Source organism: Phaseolus vulgaris, chromosome 6 (assembly GCF_051622355.1).
Source record: "Phaseolus vulgaris cultivar YP4 chromosome 6, ASM5162235v1, whole genome shotgun sequence".
NCBI classification, from domain to species: domain Eukaryota; kingdom Viridiplantae; phylum Streptophyta; class Magnoliopsida; order Fabales; family Fabaceae; genus Phaseolus; species Phaseolus vulgaris.
Window position 1 is genome coordinate 15,554,086 of NC_143503.1, and position 21,478 is coordinate 15,575,563.

Sequence of the window (21,478 nt, forward strand, 5' to 3'; positions counted from 1 at the left end):
AGTCATCCCAGTGACGCGACTAAATTATTGCAAAGGAAGGAGCCACAAATCTCAGTCAACACATTAACCGAACTGGCTGGGTTCAAAACTATGAGAATAACTAGATATCATAAAAAACGCCCTTTTACATATTCTCATTGATAGTAACAACACTCATAATTTCTTAGATACCCAAATGGCTAAAAAATATGGGTATATAATTGATACGATTGTCCCTTTGAATGTCGTGGTAGCAGATGGGTTAAAGATAAAGATATCTTTCGTGGTCAAAAAATTTAGTTGGACAATTCAACACACAACTTTTACTGCTAATATGCTTCTCCTTCCTTTGGGGTGTTGCGATATAGTGCTGGGAATTGAGTGGCTCATAACATTGGGCGATATTTTATGGAATTTCAGCAAACTCACTATGGAGTTCAAAGTACAAGGAAGGTGACATGTTCTATGTGGCTCTATGGACCCCACAATCAAACATGCACACAAGCAACAATAGAGTAAATATTTATTAAATGTGTGCATTTATTTATGATGTACAATGGTGCAAAGGAGGAGATGTTGTTGCATTCTTTTACTACACATGCCGCACAAAAGGATATTCCAACTGAGATCACGAATCTATTACAAGAATTTGCAGATGTTTTTCAAGAACCACAATAATTACCACCTTTTCAACCAGGCCATGATCATCACATTGACTCAGGGAGTTAATCCCATCAACAAAAGGCCTTACAGGTATGCAAAAAACCAAAAAGATATTATTGACCAACTTATACATGAATATTTGCAATAAAGAATTATCCAGGAAAGCTACAACCCATGCGCTAGTCCCGTGGTTCTAGTGGGCAAAAAAGATGGCTCATGAAGACTTTGTGTTGATTATAGAGATTTGAATAAGGGCACAATCAAGAACAAACTTCCCATTCCCTTAGTCAATGATTTACTATTATTTTTTAAAAAAAATTGATTTACGTGGAGGATATAATCAAGTTCGGATGAATCCCGAAGATGTGTGGAAGACAACTTTTAGAACACACTCGGGACATTATGAATACCTGGTGATGCCATTTGGACTCACCAACGCCCCGACTACATTCCAAGGATTAATGAACTCCATTTTTCGGAAGTTTTTAAGGAAATTTTTGCCAGTGTTTTTTGATATTGTTCCATTCTTGAGGGCAAGAATGTTGTTGTAGGGTGGGCATTGTTATATTAAGATTTAATTAGTTGGAATTTAATTAGTAGTTTCTATCATTTATCTTTAGTTGAAATTTAATTAGCAGTTTCTATCACTTATATTTATCATTTGTAATCTTCAGTACTCTATAAATAGAGTATTGAACTATTGTTGAGATATAAATAAATATATGCACCTTTTCCTTCTCTTAATTTTCTACCATATTCTTTATCATTATTTCTTGTTCTTGGTATAATCGAAATCCCTTCTAGGAATTCCCTTTTCCAAAACCTAATCGTTCTTTGAAATATCTTACAAGAGGACCTAAATGTTTGTGCAAACGATCATTCATATCAGTTTGCTAGATTATACAGTAACTCAAGTTTAAAAGATGCAATTGTGAGATGGAATTATAACAATTGGAATTGGAAGTTGTACCGGAAAAGAAGGTGGTTTAATTGGGAGCTTCTCAACTAGATATCTTGATGCTGCATTTGAATGAGTATAAACTAAATCACGACAGTGAAAACAAGTGGGTATGTGGAAGGAGGAAGATACAAGTGAGTATTCCTTAAAATCTGAATACTAGATTTTGTATTTTGCATAACATGTTTTGGAATATCACTGCCACACCATCTGCTTCATGTGTCCCGAGTGAAGGATAGTGTCGAATAGAGTTTACAACTTGAGAAAGAGGGAGATAATGATGACAAATTTGATGTGCGTCTTATACGGGGAAGTGAAAGAGACAATAACCCATTTATTTTTCACTTGTAAGGTGTGTTTATGTTTGGAGTCTTTGTGGCACGTAATACCTCCCAAGAGAACGTCGACCATTTTTGCCTAACGCACACAGGTAACAAAATAAATCAGATTTTATGGTGAATATGGAATTCATAAAGGAGGGAATTTTCGTATATATTGGTGATAAAAAAATAGTTTTCATGACCAAAACATTGTACGTAGAAATTGCTCAAAACAGACCCAAAGCTTAAGCAGATAAGACTAAACTTAAATTCTTTAAAGATAGAGGTAAATACAGATAGACTTGTAAAATTTTAATAGTTTCGCACAAAGTGTTCAAAATCTCAAAGTATAGTTGGTAAAACTTCTACATCTGTATCTATTTCTCATAAATGTATTGTATTTTGTGCAGTTGAAGCATAGTATATGTATAAGGAGGGAGACAGTAACATTTTTACATGTAGTGGTTAGGGATGGGAAGATTAGGAAGGATTGGAATATATATATGTACGTACGTACTGAGAAATGCTGATCTAACTTACACAGATAGATAACAAAGTGTGTGTGTGTGTGTGAGAGAGAGAGAGAGAGAGCTATTTCTTGGAGATGTTGTGAAGTATGGTCTTGAATTTGGCAGCGTCACATGTGATTTTGAGCAAGCCATTTTGGTATCCGTACTCAGTTGCAGATTGCTCCAGTAACTCAACAATGGTGAGATGCTGAATTGCTTTGATGGTTACCCAAATCTTCTCCAGATCTTCTTTCCCTGTGCCTACAAGCACTGGAACATACCCTCTACGACTTCCACCTTCTTCCATCTCCTTAGTGCTATTTTCTCCCTTGTTTTTTGCCTTCTGCATAAGCTGCATCTGGAAGCAATATTTATGAGTTCTTTTGTGTGAACACGCAGAAAACACAATATGTGCGCCCCCAGAGATCCACTTGCCCTACAAATAACTATTATTGCAACTATTTTTTCTCAACTTATATTTATATATACATTTGATAGTTTAAAATATTCCTATATATATAAGTTCTAAAACTAAATATTTCATATTAATCTATAATTTTATATTTTTTGTAAAAATGAAATAAATATTTGCTATGGGATATTCGAGTTTATTATTTACATCTTGATATTAATGCATGACTATAATGATTTAGATAATGTTACATTTAATGACTAGTTTTGTTAAATTGGCATGTAGTAAAAACGCAATGAGGTATAATGTCGGTAACATATATTTTGGAGAGTATTAGTTAATGATTGAAATGAAGTGAGATGTCTGAAAAAATTCAGCTAAGCAAAACAAATAACAGTATCGATCATTCAGTCGTTTTCAAGTGCAAGTGGTGCATAAAGCTATGAAAGTGGTTTACCGTATAAGTGTAATTGCATTGACTTTATGAATTGTAAGGAATAGGGATATGCATGAATCTTTTAATCATTTTCACTGATCAGCATTACCTTGTATTTATACGAAAAAAATATCATAGGTTCATCACTAACTACATGCATAGAGAGACTAAAAGGAAAATATGAATCCAACCTTTCAAATTAGAATAATAATATGAATAGATACGTTAGTTAACACTACAACAAAATCATCAAATAAAAATTAATTTTTAGAGACCAAAATAATTAGTTGCAATAGTAACAAAAAAAATTTATTTCTAAATTAGTTTCTATTATTGTTAAATAGTTTTTAAATTGGTATCTAATTAGCTACCAAGGTTTTAACTACCAATTATTTAGTTTCTAAATTTTGTAAGGAAAACATTGGTTGCTAATTATATACCAATTAAGAAACTAATTTAGAAATCAAATATTTATTTAATCCCTAAAATGGTATCTAATTTAGTCACTATAGCAACTAATTAATTTTTGTTTCTAAAATTGATTTCTATTTCATGATTTTTTTTAGTGTAAATATTTATATAATATAAAATTGAGTTATGTGTTTAGTTCAAATTTTAAATTTTATATATATTTTTAATAAAAAAAATTATTGAAATGAGTTTTCATCAATATTTTTTAAACAAAAAATAAATTTTCAATATAAATCATATTATAATATTATAAAATTTATATCAGTGATAAATTAATAAAATATTTTAATAGTTTACATTGTTATGCAAGGAATTAACTATTAAAATATAGAGATGAAAAAATATTTAAGATGTTAATTAATAAATTTGTAATTTCGTCAAACAACGCACCTTTTTTAACCAATAAGTATCTAGAGTTTTGTTTAACACTCAGCTAATTTATATTTTATTATTTGATCCATTTTAGAATTTTTAGTTTCAACTTCATACTCAAATTAAAATTATACTCTAAGCTTTACTAAAGGTACTCATATGGCTTGTCAACTATAAACCTTAGTATCCAAATGGCTTGTGAAGACTTTTTCGATAATGAATTTTTACCGAAAGAATTCATTGTTACATTTTAATAAAGTTTTTCCTTCTAATCATATTTTTTCATTAACATAAACATAAACTGAAAATTTGAAATAAAGATATTGGACTCACTTTTACTCTGAAGGAGCTACATGCATTTCTTTATGCATGCGTACTATCATCTTTTCAAGAATTTCTCAGAAGTATATCATGCATCACTAAAATTGGTAAGAATAGAGTGTTCCATTGAAATATGTATTATGTTCAATCTTCAAATGCTGCAAAATATTTTTATTGTTCAATAAAATCAACTTAACTAAGATGGTATATTGGTCCCCTTCATGTATGAGTACATAACTTTGGAAGAGACTGCTACAAGGACAATCACTATCATGCTGAGGTTCAACCGAAGAATATTGAGCAACAATGATGAATCTAAACAAAGGATAGACCAATGGCCAAAAGAGGTTTCAAAGTCTTCTATTAGGTAATGGATCATTTATTGTTGTCTACACATGCCTAACTTTGCAACGTTGACCATGATGAGGAGAAGATGATGTTATGGATTACGTATCAAGATATCTAAAGAGTTTTATTTTTACATTTGCATTGAAAACTTGAACATTTATAAGGATCACTTGAATATATCCTCTAATGCATTTTGTTGTTATTTCTACATTATGAACATTTTGGTTTCAATATATGTTGTTTACTTCAAATTAATTGTAATTTTAGATGTTGTAAGACTATTCAAATATACATAATCCAATCTCAAATATGAACATAGGAAATAAACTATAGGAAGATTATTTAATGTTTTAAAAATTTAAACTAACTTCATCTTTTTTTATGGAATAATCTTTAAAATATCCTTTATTTAATTTCAATCATTTTTTCAAATAAACTTTTTTATTCTTGTGACATCAACTACGTGAACTTTTGTAGATCAATTTGCATATTTCGTTTTTTTATCAGCCCATTTGCATATTTCATAAATATCCAAATTAATTAATTTATTATTTATTGATAGAAAAAATTAAATGAACTTCAAAAATCAAATTTTCTTTTGTAAAGTATGCATCAATTAACACAAAAAAACATAAAAATCAATGTATTAGATAAAAATCAATTCGTCATTTGCTCTTTGAGTGCAGAATAACTTGGCTCGTTTGGGGTTAGTGTTATGCTTGGCTTGGCATGGCGTCCGTGGATTACAATGATCCACTGTATAATTTTTTTCAGTTTAGGATGTGTAATGCTATTGAATCAGTGAATGATGTTTGGGGAACGATTTGGATTGGTGTAGTAAGTGAGATTTGGAAGTAAAAGAATAATGTCATTTTTAAAAATGATGTGGTTGATGTTTTAGAATTGTTCACTGTTGTTCAGTTCAAAGTTTGGTCTTGGATTACTTTCAAGTCACTCAACTTTGTTCTCTTATTCTGATTGATGCCTTGATCCTTTGGTTTGTATGAGGTTGATTAATTGATGTATTACATTGTTGGTTAGTCTTTTAGCTATTTTTTGAAAGTTGGCAGGTGTTTTGTTAGTTGTATGTTGGAGGTTAAAGTTCTATTTAGGAGAGGCTAAAAATTATTTTTCTGTATAAGGGTTGGATTACCCCTTAAATGGTTCACATTTATTTATTATTTTTTACTGATAAAAAAAACTAATAAAATCATCAATACATTTATTATTTTGAATATATGAAAGATTTTAAAATCTATATTTGGGTACGATTATTTACCTTTTAATATTCATTTTTTTTAAATTACTTAAGTCTGTCGGAATTTAGGTTTGCTTTGGTATCGGTTTTAATTTGGTCCCTGATATTTATTTTATTCTTATTTTTATAGAATTTTCATAAGATGATATGTAATTAATGAAACTCTAAAGAATTAACCTGGATTGATTGTTAAAGTTTGTAGTAATAATTATTAAGATTTTAATTCATAATTTTCATATATATATATATATGGCAAGAATACAAAGTTAAGAAAGTTATACTTACCCAAATTACATGGCTGTTAAGAATTATTCTTAAAAATCTGAGTGGAATGGGTTAGAAACGAAATGCCAAAAAAAATCTATAACATTAGATACAAATTGATTAATTTAAGACTTTTTTTTTTCCAATCTGAACAAGTATATTTCCATATCTTTTTAAGTATTTTAACAAATTAAATTAAAGACAATTTTTCTTATCTTGTAGAAATGAAATATTAATACATGTTAACTTGTTTTGTCTCTTCCACTGTTTTATAGTGACATGATATACTGCAACAAAAATGTCTGTCTCTTCAGGAAAAATAAAAAGGTTTTGTAGTAAATATATATGTGCAGTTAACAATAGGATGAGCTACTTAAGAATTATAGAATTGCATGCACAGAAAGATGCTCATGAATGTAAACTTGATAAATCCTGTTTGTGAATGAAAAGAAACAGCAATTGATAATTTTCTTATCCCGAATCTAATAATATTCAACAAGTTATAAAGTCATTAACATAGAAATTATAAAAAAAATGTGTATAGATTGAAACCTTGCACCACCAGTCTGCATGCAGCTTTATGATTTCAAAGATGGGTGGAGGAAATCTTTTTGATTTCTTTGGTTACTCTTCAAGTCAATTTATCATATATTGTTTGAATGTTACATCATAATTTTATTGAAATCAGACATAAAATAATGCAAAAGGGAAATTGCAAGAGGTTGTGTGGAGCAATGACATGGCTAAATGACCTTTATCTGTCACCAAAAGCTGCTTTTTTCCTTATAAAATTAAGAAAAGTCAAGTGCATATTTATTTATTACAAGTTAAAAAGACATGAAAATAACTTTTTAATAATTATTTTTAATTATTTTTTTTAATATTATTCGATAAGGCACAAGATTCACGTAGACAAATGAAAATCATTTTATATAGTGTGTCAAACAGTTTCTTTTGACGAAAAGGTCTAATATATAAACCCTAAGTTCATAGGTAAAAAAAGGAATTTTATATCATTGTTGACCCATTTTGTTGATTTTAATGTCTGTATGTGAGCTAGTACATTTGCATTGAGGAAAAGAAGAAAGTTACCAAAAAGTTATTTTTAAAACATTGTATCAAGCCATTTGAAAAAAATGTTATGATTTATTGTTCAAGATTATTAGTTCATCATAACCAAAAGCGTCATGATACTGCTTATTAAGCATCACAATGCTTAATAGTTGACTTTGTTTTAATGTTGTGGGGTAGGTATGTGTGGGCATAGGTTCTGTAGTGTTGCAGTGTGGCATAGCAAGCAATGCAGGTGTATTTTTGGGGTATTTTTCTTAAGAGCTTGCTTGTTATGTTCTAATTATAGTTAGGTAGTGTATGCTTATCTAATCCGTTTTGCTATATCTATTAGTTTGTTTGTTTGTAAGCTTTCTATTGAGATACTTATTGAGATGTTTTTTTAAGTTAATTTTTATCTGTTGATAAATAAAAAACAATACTTGATAGTTTCTTTTTCACTATTATAAAATGATATTTTATGCATATTATTTCATAAATCAAATAATTGGTAATAAAAGTAGCAAGTTTATAATTTTAAAAAATATTATATTAATTATGTAGAATTGATGTAGAATAACACATCTTGTATTGATTATATGCATATAAATTTTTTTATCAGAACAACTAAAAATATATAAAATTGATATGTGAAAAAAAAAATATGTTAACTCTAAAAAGGAAAGTTTGAATAGAATTTTTAAAACTATTTTGAAAAAGTTGTAAAAAGGCATATTGGATAGTTTAATGGTTTTTAAAATAAGTTCATAAAATTTGACATAAATAAGGATGGGCAAGATGTAAATAAGGATGAGGAAGAGTTTGTTGAAATTAGAAGAACAAATAGAAAGAAGTTTGATAAAGAAAAATAAAAATATTTGAAGAGAGATTTACAAAAGGAATGCTCATATTTATAAGAAAAAATAAGGAATAGTTCTCAATTTTCTAAAAGTTGAATATTCGTTAATTCTCTTAAAATATTTTACCATCTAAGAGTCACCAAAGAGATATGTTGGACGGTCTTAGTAGGTAGAAGAGACATGTGAAAAATTTTAACCAACACATGATGTTAAAATATATGGCCTTAAACGAGAATGAAGGTGAATTGTTTAAAGGGGATTTTTGAAAACTTTTTCAGCTAGAACAAAATCCTTTGTATAACTCAATCAGAAATTCAGTTAGCCAAAATATAAAGCAAAAAACAGCAAAGCACTAGAAAAACAATCGGTTGTTTCTTCGAATTGGTTGTTTCTTCGAAACAATAGGTTGTTTATACCAGCAAAGCAATAACAACTTAATTTAAATGAGTTTAAGGGAAGAAAGAGATACACAAATAGTTTATACTGGTTCACTCTTAAACCAAGAGCTACATCCAGTCCCCAGAAGCCACTAGCAATCCACTAAGCAATCAAATACAGATTACACACAAAAGCACCAAAGAAGTGACCTTGAACCCTTCAAGAAACACACTTCCTTTGGCACAACACACACCAAGAATGTTGATCTTGACAACCTCAAGAGCACACAACACTCCTTAGCTTACAACACCAGAAATTACAAAGAATTCAGAACGAATTACACTTGTTTACTGAACAAACTGAAATCAATACAGATGTAATCTTATTCCACTCTCTCTTGAGAAAACCAAAAGTGAATGTTCAAAACTTGAAAACAATCTTTCACAACTGAAAAACTCAAATCTGTTTTTCTTGTTTGCTATAAAACATAAACAAACTATTTATAGCTTTCAAAGATTGGTCAAAGCATTTAATACAGGAGTGTATTCAGTTGAAAATCATTTAAAGCACACTCAACTAACAAAATAGAATTCTGTTAGGATTTTCAAACAAACAATCGATTGAAATCACGAAACAATCGATTGTTTTGGTTTGACAGCAAGTCAACCAATCGAAACAATTTTCAACCTTTTCAAAAACACCTAAAAGTAAAACAATCGGTTGTTTCAAAAAAAAAAAACAGGTTGTTTTTCACTTAGTTTGAAAAACACTTTAATCTTAAAAGATTTTAAAAACACTTTAGCTTTATATTCAACAAAGAGTGGATTACACAAATAAACTACCCATATCCTATCCTAAACACAACAGCAACTCCAGCCTTGCATCAACCACTTGGATTTCGATTCTTCAAAGCCTTTGATCACTCTTGATCAACAATCTCCCTCTATTTGATGAAGATAAATCCCTGGTTGCTTGTGTTGGACTTGTTTGAATCTGAAGCAGTTCCTGCAAAACAAAGTTTATGCAATATACAACATCTATGGCAGCAGGTTATAAAAGTAATTCACTAAGCACTGTATCAGAAAAACAACCGGTTGTTTCCTCGATTCAATCGGTTGTTTCCTCGATTCAATCGGTTGTTTCTGTCAGCAGAAGCATAAAACAGTTCCAATTTCTGAAATTGGAGAGATTAGTTTGAAACATATTATAGAGAGCAGACAACACAAAAACCAACCAATTCTCCCCCTATTTGTCTTCACAAATAAAATTAAAAAATAGTTTAAGAGAGATTTTGAGAGTCAAGAATGCCTAACTCATTTCTTAAGAAGAAAAACCTTTCTTTTGGTAGAGGTTTTGTGAATATATCAGTCAGTTGCAGTTTTGTTTCAATGAATTTCACTTCACAATCTCCATTGTTCACATGATCTCGTATGAAGTGATGAGGAATCTCAATGTGCTTAGTTCTTGAATGCTGAATTTGATTTTTGGTGAGATTTATAGCACTTGTGTTGTCACAAAGCAAAGGAACTTTGTTGATCTTCAATCCAAAATCTGCAAGTTGTTGTTTAAGCCAAAGTATTTGTGCACAACGGCTTCCAGCAACAATGTATTCTGCCTTTGCAGTAGAAAGAGCTACACAAGCTTGCTTCTTACTATGCCAAAAGATGAGGCTTGATCCAAGAAGATGACAAATGCCACTTGTGCTTTTTCTATCTAGCTTACACCCTGCAAAATCAGAATTTGAATAACCAATTAAGTGTATAGGATAGTGAAAAGGTTACCATAGACCAACATTGGTTGTTCCTTTGAGATATTTAAGAATTCTTTTTGCAGCTTTGAAGTGAGATTCCTTTGGATTTGCTTGATATCTTGCACAAAGACATACGACAAACATGATATCCTGTCTACTTGCTGTGAGATAGAGTAAGGAACCAATTTAAACCTCTGTATTTTGTTTGATCTACCCCTTTTCCAGCAGCATCTACATCCATATAACAACTTGAAGGCATGAGTGTGCTTGCTTCTTTGCAACTTTCCATTTCAAATTTCTTGAGAATTTCTTTGCAATATTTTGATTGGCATAGAAAGATTCCATCCTTTGTTTGCTTGAACTGCAATCCAAGAAAGAAAGAAAGCTCCCCCATCATAGACATTTCAAACTCACCTTGCATAGCTGCCACAAAATCTTCACACAAACTATTTTGAGTAGCATCAAAGATGATGTCATCAACATAGATTTGTACTAGGATAATTTCAAAATTTGACTTCTTGATGAAGAGAGTTTTGCCAATCATTCCTCTTTCATAACCATGTGACAAAAGTAAATTGCTAAGCCTCTTATACCACTGCCTTGGAGCTTGCTTAAGTCCATATAATGCCTTTTTCAACTTAAAAACATGATTAGGATGTTGATGATCCTCAAAACTCGGTGGTTGCTCAACATACACTTCTTCATTGATAAAGCCATTGAGAAAAGCACTCTTCACATCCATTTGAAAGAGTTTTAATCCACTCATACAAGCAAAAGCCAACAACAACCTCACAGCTTCCAATCTTGCAATGGGGGCAAAGGTTTCTCCATAGTCAATCCCTTCCTCTTGATTGTAGCCTTTGGCAACTAGCCTTGCCTTGTTCCTTGTAATTACTCCAGCCTCATCAAGCTTGTTTCTGAAAACCCATTTAGATCCAATAATGTTCATCTCATCTGTCTTAGGAACCAGAAACCACACATCATTCCTAGCAAAGTGATTCAGCTCTTCATGCATAGCTTCCACCTATTTTTCATCTTTAAGAGCTTCTTCAATAGACTTTGGTTCAACTTGAGAGACAAAAGCAGTGTGCCTGCAGAAGTTTGAGATAGAGCTACGTGTAGAAACACCCTCCTTTATCTGTCCAATGATGTTCTCCACTGACAGATCTCTTGGTATTCTCCATTCTTTAGGCAGTTCACTCTGTTGCAGAATTTCAATCGGTTGTTTCGATGAATCAACCGATTGTTTTTCTGCACAGCAGTCCAACTTCTCCAAATTGATGTTCTGCTCATCCTCTTCTGTGATGTTCTTTGAGACTTGAATGCTTTTGTCATCAAATGCCAAATGAACAGATTCTTCCACAATCATGAGCCTCTTGTTGTAGATCCTATAGGTATGGCTATTAAGGAATAGCCAATAAAGATTCCATGATCAACTTTTTCATCAAACTTTCCCATATTTTCTTTCCCATTATTCAGAACAAAACATTTGCATCCAAACACTCTTAGGTGAAAAATGTTTGGCTTCCTTCCATTGAAGAGTTCATAGGGAGTTTTCTTCAAGATTGGCCTTATTAACACTCTATTCATTACATAACAAGAGGTGCTAAAAGCATCAGCCCAAAAGTACTTGGGTAAGGAGGATTCACTTAGCTTGGTTCTTGCTAACTCTTCAAGAGATTTGTTCTTTCTTTCCACTACACCATTTTGTTGAGGAGTTCTTGGTGCAGAAAAGTTGTGTAAGATCCCCATCTTCTCACAAAATTTGTTGAATTTCTCATTTTGAATTTCCCCTCCATGATCACTCCTTATAGAACCAATGTTGTTGTTTTTTGTGTTTTGTAACCTTCTAACAAGCTTTTTGAAGGCAGAGAAGGCATCACTCTTTGATTCCAAAAAGAGAGTCCATGTGTACCTAGAGAAATCATCCACAATAACAAGAGCATAATAGTTGCCACCAAGACTCATGGTTCTTGAAGGTCCAAACAAATCCATATGGAGCAGCTCAAGGGGTTTCAAAGATGAAACAACATTTTTAATTTTGAAAGAATTTTTAACTTGTTTCCCCTTTTGACATGCTTCACATATGTGGTCCTTCTCAAACTTAAGCTTGGGCAACCTAATCACAAGATCTTTTGAGATTAATTTGTTTAAGTGGTTCATGTGAATGTGAGCAATTCTTCTATGCCATAACCAAGATTCATCATGCTTAGAAAGAAGACAACCTATAGAACAAGGAGAAGAAATATCCAAGAGATAGACATTGTTGATTCTTGTACCGACCCGTCCTCGGGCGTTGACCAAAGTCAACACTTGGTGGGACCCATGAGGGGCACAGTGAGATGAGAAGGGAGACGACCAGGTCTCGGGCGTTGACTAGGTTCGGACCAAGAAGCGCTTACAGTTGGGTGGTGTCACCTCCCGATACCCACGGGTAGGAATGACCGTGGAGGGGGCGACACAGTAGGAGGCGGTATGGTAGGGGCGTGGAGGCCTCGGGCCTCGGTACCTCAGAAGAGTAACAATAGAAGAGAAAGGTGGCTCCAAAGCCATACTCCCAGTACCAGTAGGGAGAGACCCGACTCGCAAAGTACCTATGCATGAGGCGTGGAGACGCGACAGTACGCGCCACCTTTAGAGAACCACTGGGACAGATACGACCCAGGAGAGGGCCACGTCCCAGGGGGTAATCTGCATGCATGGTACGTGAGAAGGGCAGAAATACTCCCAGGGCGAGTGACTAGAGGCTGGGGTGCATGAGTTGGCACCCAGGTAGTCACCCTCCGCGCCAAATGCACTTCGAGGAAGGGAGACTTACACACTGGGATTTCCCTAAGTTGGGTTACAGCGTCGTAAGGCCTCCCACACAGAGTTGCGCTTAAGTTAGAAAGAGACATGTGGCAGAAGCACTGACGAGGTATAAAAGCTTTCGTTGTCAGGAGTTAAGGTACGTTCTATTCATTTGACGCTTACACACTGTACGCACGAGTGACTTGAGAACGAGAGAGAAATCAGTTAGAATTCAGTTACGCACCTTCTGAACATTGTAGTTGCGGTGTTCTGATACGGAGGTGCACGGTGTTTTCTGCCATTACTGACTTGAGCGTCGGAGTGCAAACGGCCGCGAGGGCGCCCTTTGTTCTCTCTGTTTCAGGTATTCATGGCGGCGAAGGGTGAAGGTTTAGAATGAGGAAGAAAGGAGTCCTTGATACGCAGGTCTTAGCTACGCACGAAGGACAATCTGGTCAACCGGCAGGAACAATTCTCTTACCAATCAACATTACCTTTTTTGAGTTAGGAAGGCAGATTTCACAAGAGTTTGTCTTGAAGATTACTTGATACACTTTGTCATATAGTTGGCTAATGCTAAGCAAGTTGTGCTTTAGTCCCTCTACATATAAGACATCATGAATGAGCAAGATACTCTTGTCTCCTATAGAGCCTCTTCCAAGAATTCTTCCTTTGTTGTTATCTCCATATGTTACATGGCCTTCTTGTTTGAAGGTGATGCTCACAAACTTTGATTTATCTCCTGTCATGTGTTTTGAGCAGCCATTGTCTAGATACCACTGCTGCATGCTCTCCATCAAATTTCCCTGCAAAGTAAAATTTCAAGTACAAAGATTTGGTCCCCTTTTAAATGTGGGTCCTTTTGATTTACATTCATAACTGGGAACTCCAGAATCTTTAGGAATCCATTTCATAATGTCTTTAGGAACATAATATTTCCTAATTTTACACTGACAGAATGACCTCTTTTCATGCAGTAGAAGCATGTAACAACCGGTTGTTTCGACAGAACAATTGGTTGTTTTTCTGGCAGTTTCAAAAATGACTTTGAAAACTTGTTTTGCTTGTTCTGTGGATTAAAACCTAATCCAGCTTTTCCAAAAACACAATTTTGATATGCCAACACATTCTCAAAGTTGGATTTACCCTTTGAAAGATTATCCACAGTCTTTACAAGATAAAGAACTTTCTTTTAAAGATTTTTACAATTTTCACAAATAAGAGAGTCACACTTGCAAGAAGAGTTTTTGTAAAGAATTTCAAGGTTTTCAAAATCTGTTTTTTAATTTTCTAATTCTTCTTCTAGTGATTTGACTCTGTTTTCAAGCCAGTTGTTCATTCCCTTCAACCGGTTGTTCAGGAGAGCCAATCGATTATCTTCTTCATGTGTTTTTTGAAAAGCTTGAAGTAATTGATTGTAATTTACAGAATTTGAAGAATTAGAGGAACTTACACTGCTTAAATCATCTTCCTTTTTGGCCATGAAGCATAGATTAAGACCTTTTTTATTCTGCCTCCTTTTTCTTCTTGTCTTTGATTTCTTTATTTCAGTGGTACTCTCATGAGTTGCTTTGAGTGTATCCCACATCTCCTTAGTAGATTCACATTTTGAGATCCTGAAAAATTCTTTAGAATCCAAAGCAGATGTTATTATATTTTTTGCACTGCAATCAAACTTGGCCTTTTCACTTTCTTCATTAGTCCATTGGGACCAAGGTTTTTTTAATAAAAGATCCATTCTTTTTAATCTTTGGAATGAAAGGGCCATTTTCAATTGCATCCCAAATCCCTTCATAAATGGATTCAACAAAGATTTTCATTCTAGCTTCCCAATACTTATAATTCAAACCACAACAAAGGTTGTTTGTTAATTGAAGCACCCTCCTCAAAAGGTAGTTTTCCAGCCATTTGAAAAAAGATTTTAGGATCAAACTTGAGAGTATTTTTCAAGTACCAAGCTCCGATACCAATTGTTAGAATATATGGCCTTAAACGAGAGGGGCTGAGGGGGTGAATTGTTTAAAGGGGGTTTTTGAAAACTTTTTAAGCTAGAACAAAATCCTTTGTATGAAATTCAGTTAGCCAAGATATAAAACACAAAACAGCAAAGCACCAGAAAAACAATCGGTTGTTTATACCAGCAAAGCAATAACAACTGAATTTAAATGAGTTTAAGGGAAGAAAGAGATACACAAACAGTTTATACTGGTTCACTCTTAAATCAAGAGCTAAATCCAGTTCCCATAAGCCACTGGGCAATCCTCTAAGCAATCAAATATAGATTACACACAAAACCACTAAAGAAGTGACCTTGAACCCTTCAAGAAACACACTTCCTTTGGCACAGCACACACCAAGAATTTTGATCTTGACAACCTCAAGAGCACACAACACTCCTTGGCTTACAACACCAGAAATTACAAAGAATTCAGAACGAATTACACTTGTTTACTGAACAAACTGAAATCAATACAGATGTAATCGTATTCCACCCTCTCTTGAGAAAACCAAAGCTGAAAAGTGAATGTTCAAAACTTGAAAACAATCTTTCACAATTGTAAAACTCAAATCTTTTTTTCTTGTTTGTTATAAAACATAAACAAACTGTTTATAGCTTTCAAAGATTGGTCAAAGCATTTAATACAGGAGCGTATTCAGTTGAAAATCATTTAAAGCACACTCAACTAACAAAACAAAATTCTGTTAGGATTTTCAAACAAACAATCGATTGATATCACGAAACAATTGATTGTTTTGGTTTGACAGCAAGTCAACCAACCAAAACAGTTTTCAACCTTTCCAAAAACACCTAAGAGTAAAACAATCGGTTGTTTCGACAAAACAATAGGTTGTTTGAAAAACACTTTAATCTTAAAAGATTTTAAAAACACTTTAGCTTTAGATTCAACAAAGAGTGGATTACACAAATAAACTACCCAGATTTTATCCTAAACACAGCAGAAACTCCAGCCTTGCATCAAACACTTGGATTTGGATTCTTCAAAGCCTTTGATCACTCTTGATCAACACATGCCTCTTTCATAAGTGTAATGATAGGTTGTAGCTTCTTCACATGAGTTTTAACTAATTGGTGCACCTCATGTGTTATTGTTCTAGCAAAGAAATTTGTGTCGGGTCTTGGAGGTAGATTTTGTGTCAACCTTTCAAGACTACAACTTTGTTTGGGGTCTCAAAGCCCTTTTATAACACTCGTACATCCTCTTTTTTGTAACCATATAATAGTTTGTTAATATATTCCATTTATTTTAGGGGTGTTGATATACAAAGTATCGTCTCTAATTATTTATTTATGTTGAGCTTGTGCCAAGAAAGAATATAATTTAACTAATTCAGTTACATTTAAATATTTTAAGTTGTTTTCTGTTTCTTATTACTTTAGTGCGTAACGTTACTGCATTCGTTATCTGTCAAAACCGATCTCTTTAAGGTCATTAGGTCTACCTTTGTTTGGGTCGAACTACACTTGTTGGGGTCGAGCTTAGTGGGCCGAGGGGATATAGTTTAAGTGATCGGGTCCTAACCCGATCACGACCGAACGATACAGTTATTAGGAATGTAATCATGAGCTCTTCCTTAAAATTGTGAACTATAATGTGTGCTTCTTAATTTTAAGGAACCACTAATCTGTTAAGATTAATTAGGAGTTAACTAAATATTAAAAATGTGATTAATTTAGTTAATTATAACTTAAGTAGTCTTTATGTTTGTATTTGAGTTTCCTAATGTTTCTAAACACTTCAAAGGTGACTTTTCCTATTCTTGGTTGTGGCATTCCATTATAAATAAGAGTCATTATCTCTTGCAAAAATCACTTTTGTAGATTTCTTAAAATTCTCTTTTGTGAGTACATTTTTAAGAGTCTTAAAAGTTCTCTACTCTTTTCGTTCTTATCCTATGAAGTTTTGCAAGTGACAAATCTTCTTGCACCTATCCTTTGGGATTCATCATAAAGGTGACATGTTCTTCCTCATTTCTATTTCTAAATTCATTTTCTTTTTCATTTTACAACTTGTTCTTATTTTCCTAATTGATCTTTTGAATGTCAAATTGGTTCTTTCCATGGTTTATGCTTCTACCACCATTTTATGTTCTTCCATGGATTTTTCTTTTGTTCCACACCTTATCGAGTTGATCAAGATTCTTCCAACCTTCTAAAGTTCACATAAAAGATTGTCATAAATATTTGAAAAATCAGAAGTACGAGAAAACTTGGTTAATAGATAACAACAACGAACATGTTGGTTTATACTAGTTCACCCAAACTTGGGTTATGTTCCGTTCTTCTTTGAAAATTGCAAAGTGTTCTTAATACCAAAAATTTACAAATATTTTAACTATCATTTTTTTTCTATGTTAATCTCTCCCTATGATTGATCATTAAATGCAAAATTCATTTTTAAGACTAAGGACACAAAGCCTCTCTAAACTATATAACAAAAAGTTGTTGAAAGATTACAAACTCTTGATAGAGAATAAATGTCAATACTACAATGCTTACTTTATGAGCCTTAACTTCACAATAGTTAAGAATAAGACAAACTTACTTGTAGAAGCATACAAACATGTCTTCATGGAAAGGTCGTCTTATGATGCTAAGAGTGTCTTGGTTTTGCAACTTGTGTTTAACAGGTCTCGAGACTTCGTTTAGTTTTTATGTGTTGTGTCCATACTAGTAAGGTAATGCATCCAAAAAGGTTTTAAGAGTCTTGCAAGAGTCTTCCCAAATCTAGTACATCAGATTTTTTCTAAACTTTTCAACTAAAATATTTTTATAGAGATTTTGTCTCTTATGCTTAATATAAAGTAACTTCGTTAAATATCCAAAACTTGATATTATTTGTTATCATCAAAATCATAGATAACTTAGGCAAGATGTGCAGACTTTGATTTAAATGGCTTAATTCAAGAGGGGGAGCTAAATTGAACTATCTCAAATTTTTTTGCAGAACTTAGAATTATATCATTATTAAAACATTCAATTGCATGATTGGTTGCATCCAATTTTATGCACAGAACCAATATTTGAAAAATTACTAGAATCAAAAGATAACTGAGAGAGAAAGAGATGTGCATAGTTGGTTTTATAATGGTTCACTCTATCCAAGATCTACATCTAGTTGCTCAGCCAAACTTACTAAAATCTGAGTTTTTATAAGCACAAAACTAATACAATGAAAGTAAACAACTTAATAAATATGATCTTGAATCCTGTAAGATTGGTTTTCACACCTAGTAACACCATATTCCTATATTGTATCTGGAAACCCTATCTAGAGACAATCTAAGAACTTAAAATGAATATAGAAAGTGAAAAAAAATCACCTTAAACAAGATAAGCAGAACATAAAAGAGTACACCATGTGAATTTTGATGTTTCTCTTCAAACAAGGTACATATATCAAAATTTGCACAAAGAAAGCTTCAAGAACATATTTTAGCTTAGTTTGGACTCTCTCTCAATAGTAAAATAATTTCGATTTTGGAAACTTTGATTTTGATCTTGTGTAAAATAATTTCAAAATGATATAGTTATATAAAATTCAAACTACGTGTTTTAATGGATTCAAATTGTGTTTTAATATGTTAATTTCACTTGTTAATGAAATTAGTTTACTAATTAGTCATTTCAACAGATTAAAACAAAGAACTTAAAACTAATCATGGTTCTAAGTGACTTTAAAATGATAATCTAATAGATTAAATGGCTTTGTACAATCATTCTAGACTCATAAGAACATTTAACAGATTAAAAACATCTTTTAATCAATTAAAAAAATATCCTATCAGCAAGACAAGTTCTGATGAAAACCAAGTAGAGGAGGCGTCTGAGGCCCAATCCCAAGAAGCCCAAGCCCAACCTATGAGCTCAACATCCTTTATGCCTCAAAGGATTACTAGGAGCAAGGCTAAAGTTTTGGGAGATGAGCATCATTTGATGACTCTTTTTGTAATTACTTTTGTGTAGTTTAGTAGAACTTTAAAAGGAAGGTGTAATTATACTTCAATTCCTTGTGTTGTTTTCGGTTACATGTGGAATGACACTCAATCTTGAGTTTGGTGCATCTTTTGGAAGGCTTTGTTCTCTAATGATGTGTCCTTAAGTTCCTCCACTTGTAATGATTGGTTTGTCTTTGATTTTACTCCTAATTGTTGTCTTTCTTCACATAGTTTGTTGTTTTTATAATATGAAAAGTGCCTATGCTTGATTCAACTCACATAATGTGGTATCTAGAGCTATGGTTGTGTGCAATTTTTTTTTTTAGTTGATTGGCACTTTAATTCTGTTTTTGTGTTAGCTATTCTGTTTTTTGGCTTTATTTGAGTATTTCTTTCTGTTTTCTTTGTTACAAATTAATTGTGTTTTAGTCATTTTACTTTTTAAATCCATATATGTTTTGTCAATGTCATGTTTCTCCTATAATGTCATCACTTCTATGTAGTACTTTTCTTGCTAATTTTTGGTTGCTTGATTTTTACTTGAGTGCAGTTTTCTATTTCTGTTTTTTATCCTTTGGTGCATTTTATTTTTAGTTTTGAGTTCATGCTTTTGTATTAGATCTATACAAGTTCATATACATCAATTCTATTGTGTCTTTGAAGTCTGTTAATTCTATTTTTTTAATTCCAGCATAGGTTTTCTCTGTTTTCTAGTTTTTGTGCCGACTGAAATTCTTTATGAAATTTAATTCTGTTGGCAAAAATTTCTGAAACTCTGGATTTGAGTAGTTTGAAGTGTTATATAAAAATTAGAAAAAACAGTGTATCAAAATTCCAAATACAAAAAAAAATGATAAATCAAATACGTACAGAGTGCAAAATTATGACTCTGGAAAAACAGTGAGTGGCAGTGATTTTAAAAAATTTATCACAATTAATTGGCGCACTTTTTTTGTGTGTTTCCAATGCCTATTTTGAGATAAGATCTTGAATTTTCAGTGGTTTAAATTTCAACTTCCAGTTTGCATTATCTAGTTCCAGATAAATCTTTAAAGTCGCGCACAGGTTTTACACAAATTCTAGTAGTACTGTTTTTTTGGTTTTTCTTCATCTATTCTAGTATTATTCTTTAGGTTTCCTTTGTGTGCTATATTTTCATTGAGTGCCTTATTTTCTTGATTGTCTCTTTCATTTCATATTCTTTCCAAGTTTTGTCATATCTTTCATTCTGTTTTGGTTTAGCTATTTCTTGTTACACCTTTTCTTGCTTGTCTTTTCTTGTTTCCTCAAGTTTTGTTGTGATTTGTTCTTTGAGTAAGTGTAGTTTGCTTTGACATCTTTCACTTGAAGCTCATCCAATCCACAAGGAGACTTGGTTAAGGAAAGAAATATTTTCTTGGAGTGGTTTGAGTGTATTTCTTTGCCTATTGCCGCAAGCTTTCTTGTGTTTTATTGACTAACAAGTTTTCTTTAATTGTTTTCTCTTTGTGTTTTGTGTTTCTTTGATATCATGCCTAATCTTTCTAGTGGAGAGTCCTCTAAACCTCATTCACCTCAAAAGGCATACTTAATTGGTGAATTAAAGGATGCTAAACTCACAATTGCACAAAAGGATGAGGTGATAAGACAAATGGAGGCAAGGCTCCAAAGATTGGAGATGGACCATGAAGATAATTACCAATACCGTGAGAGAATACATTCACATCATCATAGGAATGCCTCACGGACTTCTCGAAGTTCTTATGGACATCATGAAGAAACTGAATGGAGGAGGCACCCACACTATGAAGAAAGGCACCAAAATGTGGCTAAGCCTTATTTGCCTTTTGTAAAATTACCTAGTTTTAGTAGTGAAGGGGATCCTAATGTGTATTTGGGATGGGAGGAAAAAGTTGAGCAAATATTTCATGTACATGAGGTCCTAAAAGACCAAAGGGTTAGGCTAGCTTCTTTAGAGTTCATGGACTATGCAAAGCAATGGTGGCACAAAACTCTTATGGACATTGGGCTAAACAAGAGGCCACCCGTGGTCTCTTGGGATGATTTAAAAGCATGTATGCGTGCTAGATTTGTCCCTCCACACTTTAGGAAAGACCTTTTGTTGAAGCTCCAAAGGTTTCATTAAGGCACGCTTAGTGTGGATGGGTATTTTAAAGAACTTGACACGCTTTTAATCAAAGTTAATAAGCATGAAAGTGATGAAGCTAAAATGGCTTGATTTGTTAGTCGTCTTAGAAGGGAAATCCAAGATGTAGTGGAGCTTTATGAGTATTCTTCTTCAGAAACTTTGGTTCACCTTGCCATCAAGGTAGAATCTCAAATTGCAAGGAAAAATTCTTTTAAAAATTTTCATAATGATGGCTACTACCACTCTTCTTGTA